Genomic DNA, 13,731 nt, shown 5'->3' with positions numbered 1-13,731 from the left:
TTTCAAAATATCTCAATGTTTCAAAATATCTCATTAGAAATAAACACAATTTCATGAAAATTCCAGCAGTGTTTAATTTAGCTAATATTATTACTGCCTCGTGGAAACTGTAACACTCAGCTGTGTGATGGGTTGCTTTTCACAATTATTTGTGTCACAGAATTTTTCAACTTTTGAAACAGGGTAGAAAATACACAATTTTACCTTTTTTTGGTTAAAAGGAAGCTGAAGAAAAACAAGGACAAAATATTGACTATACAAATGAAAGCTTAAAATGAAAACAACACAAACCAAACTCAAAACACACTGAGGGTACCAATTTGCTCTTTAGAATTTTTCTGGGATTATTGTTGCTTTAAAACTATAGAGTGAACCAGGAGCGGCTCTCTGTGACTCATAGTTCCAGATTGACAGCTGTCATTTCTCTTTAGCAGATAAAGAGGCACTTCCTTTTTTTAGTTGTCAGCTGCTAAGGCAGTTTAGTGAGCACTGGAGAATCAGGTCAGGGTGAGCACACAGACTGCTGTAATGGCACAAAATCAAACCCCACTTTTGGACTTGGGTCTAACGGCAAAGGCAAGATTGAACATTGGAGCACTGATTAAAGTCAAACCTCCCAGTTTCAAGAGGTTTATTCATTTTTTAAAAGGCCTATTAGTAACTGAATGAGTTTACAGTTCTGAGTAACTGTATGTATGGTCTATAGTAAACAACCTAAACAGCTGTTCTAAATGAGTTCTTTATATTCAGCCTCTAGAAACTTGTAATTACATTTGAGCCAGGACATGTGATACCAGAAGATATAAAGCTATTTAGCCCCAACTGCCACTTGAATTCAGGGAAGGCAGTTCAGTAGGATCAGCGGAACACACAAGAAAATCACTGCCATTAATCATCTCTTAAAGTAGAACTGAAGAAAGCTTTTCTTTAAACACAAATAGATTTACTCTTTTTTCATTAGTCCTGGGCTTTAAAAATAAATTGTGATGAGGTTGCATTTTCAGCAGCAATTGATCTTTTCTGTCTTACATTTTATATCTTGCTAGGTGATGTTAGGAAATTATAGGCATAAATACTGTTATAGCAGTTCTCTTTAAAATGTGGAGGCTCAAGAAGAAAGTTAAGAAACACTCTGATTTTCAACAACCATGAAATCAAGTGTGGGTTGCTCCAAGAATTTCTCCCCATCTCTAGCTACAAAAGCATGCTCTAGGAGAACACATGTATGCCCAATGAAATAGTTTAGATATTTGAATATGAACAATCTTTAAACAGGCCATGTTTTAAATGTTGTTTATGTTAGCAAAAATGGACAGATTTGAAACCTCTGTTTCCAGGTAGATTGACCAAAATCTAACAGTTACTAATAGTTTTACCAACCTGCAAAATCTTTATAAATTTTTTGACTCTTTCCATCATGAATTCATTCATTACTGAAAAGATTATTTACTGAGCCTCATTTGGTTCTACAACTAATAACAGTGAGCTTCAGGAGTTTGAAGTTTTTATTCATTTTTAGCAATATGTATTCAATTTATCTTAACATTCTTAGGATCTGTCTTCTGATTCTTTAGATTACAAATAGGTCCAACATAATTTCTTTTTCTTTTCTTTTCTTTTTTTTTTTTTTTGAGATGCAGTCTCACTCTGTTGCCCAGGCTGCAGTGCAGTGGTACACTCTCGGCTCACTGCAACCTCCACCTCCCGGGTTCAAGCAATTTTCCTGCCTCAGCCTCCTTAGTAGCTGGGAATACAGTCGTGTGCCACCACACCCGGCTAATTTTAGTATTTTTAGTAGAGATGGGGTTTCACCATATTGGCCAGGCTGGTCTCAAACTCCTGACCTCAAGTGATCCACCCACCTCAGCCTCCCAAAGTGCTGGGATTGCCACCGCGCCTGGCAGTTCTAACCTAATTTCTTTCTGACCTTGGCTCTCTTGGGCCATGCCAATTACAGGTCAAGTCAACCCTTCCCTTAAAAGCCTGGGACACTGGTTAGCATGAGCCAGAGCTGGAGAGCCACATGAAGGCAACGTATGCTGCCCAAATGGTACACGGCCACACGCTGTTCTTCAAGATGCACCTCATTAGCTTGTTTCTGATGTGGTACGTCGTTCTCTATTTTCTCCAATTTCATACTTTTGCACTTTTAATCATTCTTTAAGACCCAGCTCAAATCATTTTTCTTCATGAAAGCTTTATTAATCTACTTTCTTCATTCTCCCAATTTCCATGTATTTGTATTTTTCTTTCAGTGCACGCCTAGAAGTGGTTGCATCTATGGTAGTCAGATTTTCTTCCTCTTGTGTTCCTATAGATCAAAAGTTCTTTGACAATAATATTGTTTCTCATTTTCTAGTAGCCCCTGCTGTCTTTCAAATGGAAGGTGCCTGATAAATATTTGTTGATAAAGTTGGGAGGAATTGGATACAATATTGGCATATGGATTGGCATATATTGGATACCATATATCTGGCATATGGATTTTATTTTTGCCTTTTTTTTCATCCATTCCTGAAAGTAGTAAAAAAAAAAAAAGACCGTATCAGGACTACATTTATAGCCAAAGAGTCCTTGAATTAGAGTGAAACAACTGAGGCTAGAATTTAGCTCTTTATATTAAATTTGTGGCACTAATTTTCCCAGTGGCAGTTGGGGAAGTCACCAACACAGACATAACATCATTGCAAACCAGGAGGCCAAGCATAGCTGTGGGAAAGAAAGCCATGTTCAAAAGGAAATATCCAAAATAATAGAATGGAGGGTCTAGAAAATCGCCACCATGAATGCTGTTTTTGTGGGTCTCATTTTCCCCAAGGTTGCTCTGGTATGAAAGTCCTTCTTTAAGAAGATAACATAAAAAGAAATAAGTGGTGGCAAAAAAAAAAAGCTCACTCTTGTAATGGCCTTGTATGTTCTTTGGCTATTTCAATGTAATGTTTATCTAATAAATAGCATTTCAGTGTTAAACAGTAGAGCTGTGTCTCCGCTTCTATGCCAGAAGACTGGACCTCCTTCAGGTCTTGCCATGCTCTTACTGCTGAAAAAAGTTCTGTTTTAATGAAAAGAGATACTATGTGGCTAGAGCCAGTACCAGTGATGCCTGCTTAACATTTTCATGCTTCCGCACAGTACAGAAGTCTTCAGACAGTCACAGTTCACGTGTTTGTGTGTGATTACTGTATGTATGGTCTATAGTAAACGTGCATGCATACATAAAAATACAATTTCAATAAAAACTGACAGTAAAAAGCACCCAGACAACCAGATAATACTTGTTGGAGATAGAATTCTATGTAACTGCTTCCTGTACTAAACAAGTTTATCAGAGAAAGGCATTGTTCAAAGGGAAATATCCTTTGTGCATGAAGATAAATGTAATAAGGATTATTGTGTACAATGTCCTTTGGCGATGTGTATTGGTGCATCTGTATAATAACTGAATAATTGTTCTGATGTCCATATTTAAAAAAAGGAAGGAAAAAAGAAGACTAATGTGTGTGGTAGTGAAATTTAAAAGAAAGATGCTAATTCCAGAACAGAGCAAATGAAACCTATGTCCAATTACCTACCTCAACTCTTAGACAGTCAACATATTTTTATTTATTTATTTATTTTTTAAAAATAATAGATACGAGGTCTCACTGTGTTGCCCAGGCTGGTCTAGAACTCAAACAATCCTCTTGCCTTGGCCTCCCAAAGTGCTGGGATTACAGGCGTGAGCCATCGCGCCCAGCCTGGTCAACACATTTAGATGGTATTGGAGTCATTTTTGAGATTGGATTTCAGAAATGTAGTTGATCTCTAAACTTTGCTATTTTCCAGAGGAGGAGAATGTTTCTTGAGAATAGTAAAATGAATTTTTAGCATGGTAGAGTGAGGACATGGCAGGGACAAGGTAGGTCAAGGCGGGACAGGTTAAAGAGGAAGAAAACATAGTCCAGGAAAAATTGTCCCAACTACTGAGAAAAATATATGATATTGCCCTGTTCATTTAATCCACTTCTGTAAACTCAGAGGAAGTGTTTATGTGGTTCTAAGGCAGTGCTTCTACTCTGACAAGGTATGAGAATTCGTTTTATGGACCAAAGAGTTTCAGCATGGAAAATGGGAAAGAGAAACTTGAAAGGGATTTGGTTGAGGTGTTGTCATCATCAGTCTGACCTCCTTAATAAACTTTGCATGTTCAATCATCCATTCCATTCATTTGGAAAACTATTAAGCTCCTTCTGGGAGCACAGAAAGGATCACTACCCTGAGATAAATAGGTCCTGTCTCTGAGGAACTTACAATCAGTCAGGTTTAAATTATGAGATCCATTATGCATAGTTCATGTGCTCTGCAGCTTGGGCTGATTTTAATATTGATGGACACAGACATGGTGTTTATGGGCAATGAATTGTGTTGACACGGCTGCCTTGTCCCCTCTTGGGGAACTGTCCTCACTGGTGGCCTTTGTTGCTTCCGCTGATTTCCTTAGGGCTCCCTTACTTGGTAACTTCCCTTGATCCAGCCTTCTCCTCTCTGTCCTTTCAGCAAATACAGCTGCCTTGTGTGCTGTTCTCCCAGAATTCTGAATCTATTTTATCTGAGAAACCTCTTGGTAAAGTGATAATGGATTCTTTTTCCTAGTTAGCATGTTTATATGGGAATAGCACAATGAAGACACCTGCTTTAAGCCTGGGGAAGGTCTCTAATGCTAACAATTTCAGGTCATGGCAGGCTAAGGGGTGGTGGTGGGGAGTCATTGGAACCCCTCAAATGGTAATCATACTCCATGGCTTCTGTCTGTATCCAGAGTGATGGTGGCGGATGTATCACTCTGGTTCCAAGAGCAACTAGAGAGCTTATCATCTGTGCTGAGATGCACTCACTTCTGCAGGTTTTGTTCTCTCCCTGGGCCATCACTCCTCAGAAATGGTGGAAGAACTCTGGAAAATTTTCACCTATGGTCTCTTCAAATACTAGTTTTCTGCTATTCCCACCACTCAGTGTGTGTTTGTTTTGGATTATTTAAATTCACAAACAGTAAAGTCGACATTGACTTTGATTTTTTATCCTATGAGTGATTTTTTTTTTTTTTGAGACAGTCTCCCTCTGTCACCCAGGCTGGAATGCAGTGGTGCAGTCTCAGCTCACTGCAATCTCTGCCTCCCGGGTTCAAGCGATTCTCCTGCCTCAAACTCCCAAGTAGCTGGCATTACGGGCATGCACCACTACGCCTGGCTAACATTTTTTTTTTTAAGTAGAGATGGGGTTTCGCCATGTTGGCCAGGCTGGTCTTAAACTCCTGACCTCAGGTGATCCACCCACCTTGGCCTCCCAAAGTGCTGGGATTACAGGCGTGAGCCACTGTACCCGGCCTATTCTATGAGTTTTGACACTTGCAGAGATTTGTGTAACCACCACCACATTCAGGATATAGAATAATTCCATCACCCTCTAGGTCAATCCTCTGCTCTCACAAATAATCCTTGGTAAGTATTGATCTGTTCTTTGTTGCTATGGTTGTATACATATTTTTGAAAGTGTTGTTTTAATGGAGTCTTACAGTATGCCACTTTTTGAGACTGCCTTTTTTCATTCACCCTAATGCATTTGAGATTCATCCAAGTTGTTGCATGTATCAGTGGTTTGCTCCTTTTTATTGCTGAGTAGCATTCCATCCAATGGCTATTTATCCATTCACTGAATGAAGAACATTTGGATTGCCTCCCATTTTTAGCGATTATGAATAGAGGTGTACCCATTTTTCTATGAGCATGTTTTCATTTATCTTAGGTAAATACCTAGGAGTAGGATAGCTGGGTCATGTAGTAAATATATCAAATAATACAAAATAAAAACAATTGGAAGAGACTGCCAAACCATTTTTTGTTGCCCCAGAATAAATGATGCTATAGAAACGAATCTTTTAGTGCCTCCGAGCTCACCCATCTAAAAGCAAAGCAAAGAGTACTGGTTCCTCCAAAGAGCAGCCATTGATCATTTGTCTGACTCAATGTTTATTCCTACTCACTGCTGTGAGAAACCACCCTCTGGAAGGCAAGCACTTTGGGTCTTTACATGCAGAAGTGGGCGGGGCTGGCTTTGTGTTGAGTCAAGGGTGTGTGTTACTTAGAGGTAGCTTAGGTCGGGGCACTGTCTGGGTCCACAAAATCAAGCAAAGCTTGGAATGAATTATACAACAGCAGTGGGAGGCTGCTGTGCTTTCTGCCTAAGCTTAAAGAAAGAAGACACACCTGGGGTCCTGCAGTAGAGCACTCAGTTTGATACTTGGGCACATTAAACATTCAGCAAGAACAGTGCCTGAACATTGTCTTCTAAACAGTATCATCAAAATGTAAACAGATAGTGTGACAATCCTATAGCAATTCTGTTGTTGGATGTCTTTTCTCCTGATTGGTCTCAGTGCCCTGAAACAATTCCTTCAGCCTGAACTGCTGGGAATTCAGATTAGCCAGCATCAAACCAACCCTCTAATGGGATCCATTGGCAATTGCACACAGCAGAGGTTAAGCAAATCTTAGGAACAGCTTTTTACTAATCACAGAAAAAGATGCACTTTATTTATATTTTAACATATCCCACTGTATTAAACCCAATGAAATGAATCAGAGATAAGCTATATAAAGAATATATATGTATATTTATATGTGTATATATATACACACGCACACATTTCAGGTAATTTTGGTAGCACTTAAAAAGTTTGTCCGATTTAACTTCTATGACACCACAACTTTAAACCACTCCTAGCACAACTATAAAACAGAAAAATTGACATATGTAAAAAAAATGGATCAGGGATCATATCAGACAAACTTATAATTATAAGCAGAATTATGGTAGAAGATAAGTAGCAGTTGGAGAACCTCAAAAGGCTTTTGGGCTTGTTTTGGATGACCCTCAGAAAGTTTCATTTCTCAGGCAAATGTTCTGTCTCTGGAGTTGGAAAAACTGGACTTGAACTCTTATGAGAACAGGTAATTCCTCCTGGTTTGTTTTGATGACCAACATGGCCAGAGTAGCTTCTTTATCACTTCTGCTAGAGCCCCTTTCAGAAATCAGAAATTTAGACAACAATTAAAAGCAAACAAACAATAACATGGCCACGCATATAGTTGTGTGAAATTTTGCTAGTCCCCTTTTTCTTCTCCCAAAATGTCTAGACTGAAGCACACCAGACTGACTGTTCACAACCTCAGGCTAAATTTCCTGAAGTTCCTCCTTACTATCTTACTCTGCTGCTTTCACAGAAGGAACCAAGGCTAAGTTCTCAATTGTTTCTTTTTTTTGTTTTCCTTTCAAATTACCTAAACAGTAGGTTTGTGGTCACCTGGTTTGAAATGCCCTCTATTTTCTCTGAAGGCCAAGTATCCTAGTATCCTATATTTAGGTATCACACCTGTGATAGTTAACCAAGACTCTCAGGCTAGGCGCGGTGGCTCATGCCTGTAATCTCAACACTTTGGGAGGCCGAGGCCGGTGGATTGCCTGGGCTCAGGAGTTCAAGACCAGCCTGGGAAACATGGCGAAACCTCGTCTCTACTAAATATACAAAAATTAGCTCGGTGTGGTGGTGTGCGCCTTCAATTCCAGCTACTCGGGAGGCTGAGGTGGGAGGATCACTTGAACCTGGGAGGCAGAGGTTGCAGTGAGCTGAGATTGCACCACTGCACTCTAGCCTGGGCAATAGAGTGAGAACCTGTCTCCACACACACAAAAAAAAGACTCTCAGGAAGTATTTGTTCAAAGACTGAATTCACTCATACTTTCAACAAATATTTAGTGAGCACCTAAATATATGTCAGATACTATTCTAGGCACAGAGGTCATCAGCACTAGGCATGCGAATAATTCTGCCCTAAAAGAGCTTACATTCTGGTAAAGGAGAGCATCAGAGCTGTCTTAACTGGCATACAACATTTCACATTCAAATGATTATTTTGTAATCATTTGAATACAGAAATCATTTGAATCAGAAATGATTATTCTGCCTCAGGTGCTATTTCAGTCATATAGATATAACTGAGGAGGATAAAGGGTATACATTTGTTTTTCTACTTACCACATAGGTATCATTCTAAAAAAGCAGTGCTAATATTGTAGCATCCTATCTGATAACTACAGTTACCTGTATCTGAATGTTCTTGTAAATTTTGTAATGTCTTCAGGTCTATGTGACTTTTAAAATATCCAAAATTGATGTGGATTACTCATCAAAATTTGAAATGGTAATTTTTAGCCATGAAGTAGAAATGAAAAATGAAAATGATTGCTTCAAGATTCTGCAATATGTTTTGCTGTAATTATATACCAGGCTTAATAACGGTCGAGTCTGACATACACGTTCCAACATTCTGTTGGAATTAATTGAGGTAAAATATTTGTGGATCTTTTCTTTCTTTTCTTCTCTCTGTATTTATAATTCAAATGAATGAAAGGAGCCTGATTACTAACTGGAGAGTTCACCAGGTTACTTTTTTCTTTTTTCTGGTTAAAGCTGCATAGCCACAATTTATTGTTACTTGTTACCTGTCTCCATCCTCAGTATTATCTGGTGATCAAGTTGCACTGAGAGATGCTATTTTTGTATAATGCCACAGGACATATGCATAGAAGTTTTTCACATCTTACGTTATGTAACTGAAAGGCATTAGAGCTAGTTCCAAATGAATCTTTTTGTTTAACCAGTTCCTAAAGAACTCATCTTTTATATGTACCAGCTGTATCGTACAGTTGAACAATTACAATTCTTAGAGGTCACTGTGTGTCCCATTTACAATATAAATAGCAGTGTGATGGTCTGGAACCGTTCGATTTCTTATTTTCCTTATATGCCTTCTTTCTGGTGTAAAAGCATTAAGGAATTTTGACATAATGATAAGCTGCTATTTAAAGTCCTCACTTGTGAAGATTGGAATGCAATGCATTCAGAAGAAATTTACAAGCTATGCATTCATCAGAGGTTAGAGCCAACAACAATGAGCATTGTTTGAAGGCAGGAAACAATTTACATTTCAAATTTCTGTTACCTTGATTACTTTGACCATGGAGGTGATTATCAAAAAAATTTAATAAGATTTTTAAGATTCTTATACAGTCTTATAGGAAGCAAAATATCTTTGTGATAACTAAATACATGTAATTGCTAGCCAGATGTTTTGTTTTTGTAATGCCAAATAGCTGGATGTTAAGAAACATTGGTTAATTGTGTTTTTAAAGTTTTTTTCTTTTTTTAAATGTGAATGTATGCTTGCCATAATGTGGTCATAGTTACACGGTCAACATCAGAACATGGCTGTTTTGTAGTTTTATATCATAATACTAATACACAATCTCAAAAGTATATCTGGAAAAGATTTCTTTGCTATGTAGAATTCTCCCTGATTTCTGAAGAAATTACATCCAGTTGTATAGGGATGTTTATAAGAATAATACAAGGACAAGTGATCATTATCCAATTAAATTGGTATTTTGCAGGAGAGGACCTAGCAAAGCCAGGGTTACACATCAAGATGGAACTGAAGAAAGCTTAATTTCAACTCAAGAAACTGGAGAATTGGACAGGCGCAGTGGCTCATGCCTATAATCCCAGCACTTTGGAAGGCCAAGGTGGGCGGATCACCTGAGGTCAGGAGTTCAAGATCAGCCTGGCCAATATGTCAAAACTCTGTCTCTATTAAAAATACAAAAATTAGCCAGTAGTGGTGGCAGGTGCCTGTAATCCTGCTACTCAGGGAGCTGAAGCCAGAGAATTGCTTGAACCTGGGAGGCAGAGGTTGCAGTGAGCCGAGATCGCGCCACTGCACTCCAGCCTGCGTGACAAAAGAGAGACTCCATCTCAAAAAAAAAAAAAAAAAAGAAAAAAAATAAGAAACTGGAGAATGAACTGAAGAATCAATTTATAGATCACTTCATCATCTAAAGTGAGCAAAACAATCTCTTGTGGCAGTTGGAATAATTGGTAATAATTGGCACATTGGCTGAAATTTCCACTAAGCGAAATTGCTGCAACAATTAATATTTTAATAATATAATGATTGTATTTAATATATTTCATAATATAATGATTTAATAATATAATATTGGGTATAGAGATATATCTATGTATCTATCTATATAAAGTGAGACTCTACACACACACACATACACACACACACACATATATATTTGGAGACAGGGTCTTGCTCTGTCACCCAGGCTGGAGTACTGTGGTGCCATCACAGCTCACTGCAACCTCAACCTCCCGGACTCAAGTGATCCTCCAGCCCAGCTTGCCCAGCTAATTAAAAACAATTTTTTTTTGTAGAGACTGTCTCCTTATGTTGCTCAGGCTGGTCTTGAACTCCTGGCTCAAGCTGTTACTAGTGGAAGTTATCTGAGTTTCCAGTAGCGAATCCATAGGGGTCTGCAGCAACCTCAGTTCTTGCCTCCTCAGAAGAAAGAATTCGACTGAGAGGCATAAAGCAGAAAAATAGACGGAGGCAAGTTTCAGAGCAGGAATGGAAGTTCATTAAAAAGCTTTAGGGCAGGAAGGAAGGAAAGGAAGGAAAGTACACTTGGAAAAGGCCCAAGCGGGCATCTTGGAGGTCAAGTGCGGCTTTTGACCTTTGACTTAGGGTGTTATATGTTGGCATACTTCCGGGCTCCTGTGTCCCTTTTTCCTTGATTCTTCCCTTAGGGTGACCTGCCAGCATGTGCAGTGGCCAATTGGCGCCTGGGAGGTGAGCATGCACAGTGTGTTTACTGGAGTCTGGCACATGCTTGCCTGGGACTTCGTCCCTTTTCAGGTGGAATGACCCGGGAAGGTCATACTCTGCCATTTTGGTTCTTAATGCTCATGCTTGAGCCCGCTCGCCCAGTTCCTGAGATCTTAATTGAGAAGCTGTCAATCACCAATTTCAGGTGTTTTCTATCTATAGGGGACCTGCCTTTCTTTGATGCTGGCTGTAACCAATTATTATTTTAGAGAGGCAGTGGGACAACTGCCTGACCATCACCTGATGGTTGCCTGACTTTGCTGGTGAGGTGTGGTGGGGAGCCCTCTCCTACCCTGGTTATGCCTGACTAGTTACCTACTGTAACAAAGCCATCCTCCCGCTTCCGCCTCCCAAAGTGCTGGGATTATAGGTGTGAGCTGCTGCGCCCCATGTATTTCGTTATATTTAAACAAAACTCTGTGTTGATGAGAATAGGAGAACCTTTCCCCCATTTATTTTGTATCCTTCTTTAGTTCTCTGAAGAGCTCTGTATAACATTCTAGATACTCAGTTAAATGCTTGTTTATTCTAAAAATGTCCCAAAATTCAACAGCCAAGACTTTGGCATTGTAATTTATGAGTTGCCTATAGAGAAAAACAAAACATCTCCTTTCTGTATGCTAAATGCCTCCAGGTACTTTTTCCCAAGCGTGTTTTATCTGAATCAAAAAGTAACACAAATTAACAAAAGTCTCCAAAAGTTCTTATTTCAGTTGCTCATTTATTCAACATACATTTAGTAAACAGATACTGTATGCAAAGCCTGTTGCTATGCACAGAAGGGGTATGAAAGAGAAAAGGGAAGGGAGGAATATTCCTTCCGGAGGAGACACAATGGCCCATGCACTGTGCTAAGCATTTGATATCTGGGGGGCTATCCGAAGACATAGCTACTGCCTTCAACACGTTTGCAGTCTAGCAAGGAGGTATGACGGGTACTATTCCTATAGCGAGGTAAAATGGGAGCATGTGCCACAAGACAAGTACAAACTGGATTGCATGTTAGAGTGGACAGGAAGAGACCACTTTCAAGTTGGGAGGTCAAGAAATCCCAGCTGAGAATTGGCTAGAATTTCAAGGATTTCAATAGGAGAGCATAGTATGTGGTGGCAGAAGCTGGGGAATCTAGAAGTTGGCATAGGTAGATGTGTGATGTAAAGAGTATGGGTAGGAAAGAAGTGGGAACTATTTGAGCAAAAAGAAATGCAGTTTAGACCAGGCGCAGTGGCTCACACCTGCCATCCCAGCACTCTGGGAGGCCAAGGTGGGTGGATCTCTTAAACCCAAGAGTTCGAGGCTAGCCTGGGCAACATGAGGAACCGTGTCTCTACCACAAATACAAAAATTAGCTGGGCATGGTGGAAGGATCACCTACCTGAGCCCCAGGAAGTCGAAGCTACAGTGAGCTGTAATGGCACCACTGCACTCCAGCCTGGGTGACAGAGCGAGGTCCTGTCTCAAACAAAACAAAACGAAACTAAACGACAGAAAGAAATGCAGTTTAGGTGGTGAATAGGGCACACCAGAGCCTCCTGAACATGTCAGACCAAAAGAATTACTTCTGTAAGTGTTCGTATCTGTGGGAATAAAAAAAAAAAAAAAAAAAAAAAGAAGTTTCTTTTTAGGTTTCGCCTAAATCTATTAATTCAGAATCTCGGGGGCACTTTTTTTTTTTGGCAAACGCTTTTCTTTTTAAAGCAAGTACTGGAAGTGATTGCTAACATCAGGTAAGTTTGGGAAGTCCTGGAATGTGAGGGCTGGAATGATAAAGGGAGGCCCTGCACTTGGATTGTATTCAGAAGGCAATCTGTTGCGTGCAAGAATTCCCACCTATTTGGTCAATAAGCAAAATATTCCTAAATTGTCTTTGTCTGTATGCCTTTGACTCTTCAGTCACATTCTTTTAGACATTTGGGAACCTAGGTCGCTCAGGTAAATGTGACACAAGGCCAGCCCTCCCCATGTTGAAGAATTGTGACACTGTGGAGACAGAGCGTGTATCCACACAGTCCAAGTGGAGCAGGCAGCTGCTGCTAAGAGCTTCTCTTTCACTGAATTGGGCCATGTTCTCTGTGGCGTGTTTAAATAGCCCTTTAAAGGCAGTAAAAATGGGTTTCTATTGCTCAATCCCTCCTCTGTGGTTGCCCCACTGACAGGACTGAGACATGTATTGAGTGGATGGGAAATGTCATTCTGGCTTGGTCTCTTCTGTCTCTATTATTTTAGAAGTGAATGCTCACAAGCTGTTAGGGAATGGATGAACAAAATGAAAAATCACTGGTGCTAGATCCAAGTCTTTTAATTTTTATTAACAAATGCTCTCTTATCTAGACCATAGGGCATGATGGCCTTTGGAATGCCCAAGGAGAGGACCTTCCCTTTTCATTTTGTCTCCTTCTCTTTATTTGTCCCCTTTCTATTTTATCTTTCTGGACCCAAGTCCTCGTTTCTAAACGCATCTCTTCTTGGCTCTACTTCCCAGACTGGCTCCCTCATGGCTTCCCCTGGGTCTCTAGTCTCCTTAGCTGTCTGTGTCCCCTCTTCCTGCGGCTTCCCACCCCTTCATCATCTGAACTCATCCTCAGCCTCTCCAGAGCAACATCATGATCTCTTTACTCTCTCTCAACCTCCTTGCTTTTCACCCTTGCCCATGAACTCCGTCAACCCATTTCCAGCTTCCCCTTCCTTGACTTCTTGTCCTTTTCTTTTGGTGCTGCTACTCTACGCCCGGTTGTCCAGCTTCATTCCTCCCGTCTCCATGTTTCCTTCAACATCTCTGCCTTTTCCCATCCTGCTCCTGGCTGCCCTTGATCTGCTTAAAGTTACAGTAATATCACTGAATTCTGCTTCGAGGTAGACTGGAAGAGTGGTTGGGACCAGAAATTAAGAAGAAAGGTGGTCAAGAGCATTCACTGGTTCTTGGGCTCCACTGCCCGGTTTCAAGTTCAGACTGTGTGGTCTTTGT

General features: G+C 40.0%; 1 long non-coding RNA gene across 2 annotated transcripts in view; it reads left to right on the top strand.

Moving 5' to 3' along the window:
* Positions 1 to 13,731, top strand: part of LOC130540665 (uncharacterized) — a 40,373-nt gene that overhangs the window by 13,856 nt on the left and 12,786 nt on the right. The window contains exon 4 of one of the 2 annotated variants that reach the window (XR_008954655.1): positions 9,487 to 9,618. The exons of the other annotated variant lie outside the window; for it this stretch is intronic. This is a non-coding gene — a long non-coding RNA (uncharacterized LOC130540665). The remainder of the gene's footprint in view (positions 1 to 9,486; positions 9,619 to 13,731) is intronic. 2 annotated transcript variants of the gene reach the window in all.

The sequence above is a fragment of the Pan paniscus genome, chromosome 10, assembly GCF_029289425.2.
Source record: "Pan paniscus chromosome 10, NHGRI_mPanPan1-v2.0_pri, whole genome shotgun sequence".
Classification (NCBI taxonomy): Eukaryota; Metazoa; Chordata; class Mammalia; order Primates; family Hominidae; genus Pan; species Pan paniscus.
The sequence above is the reverse complement of the archived record's forward strand: the minus strand, read 5'-3'. Positions and strand labels throughout refer to the sequence as shown.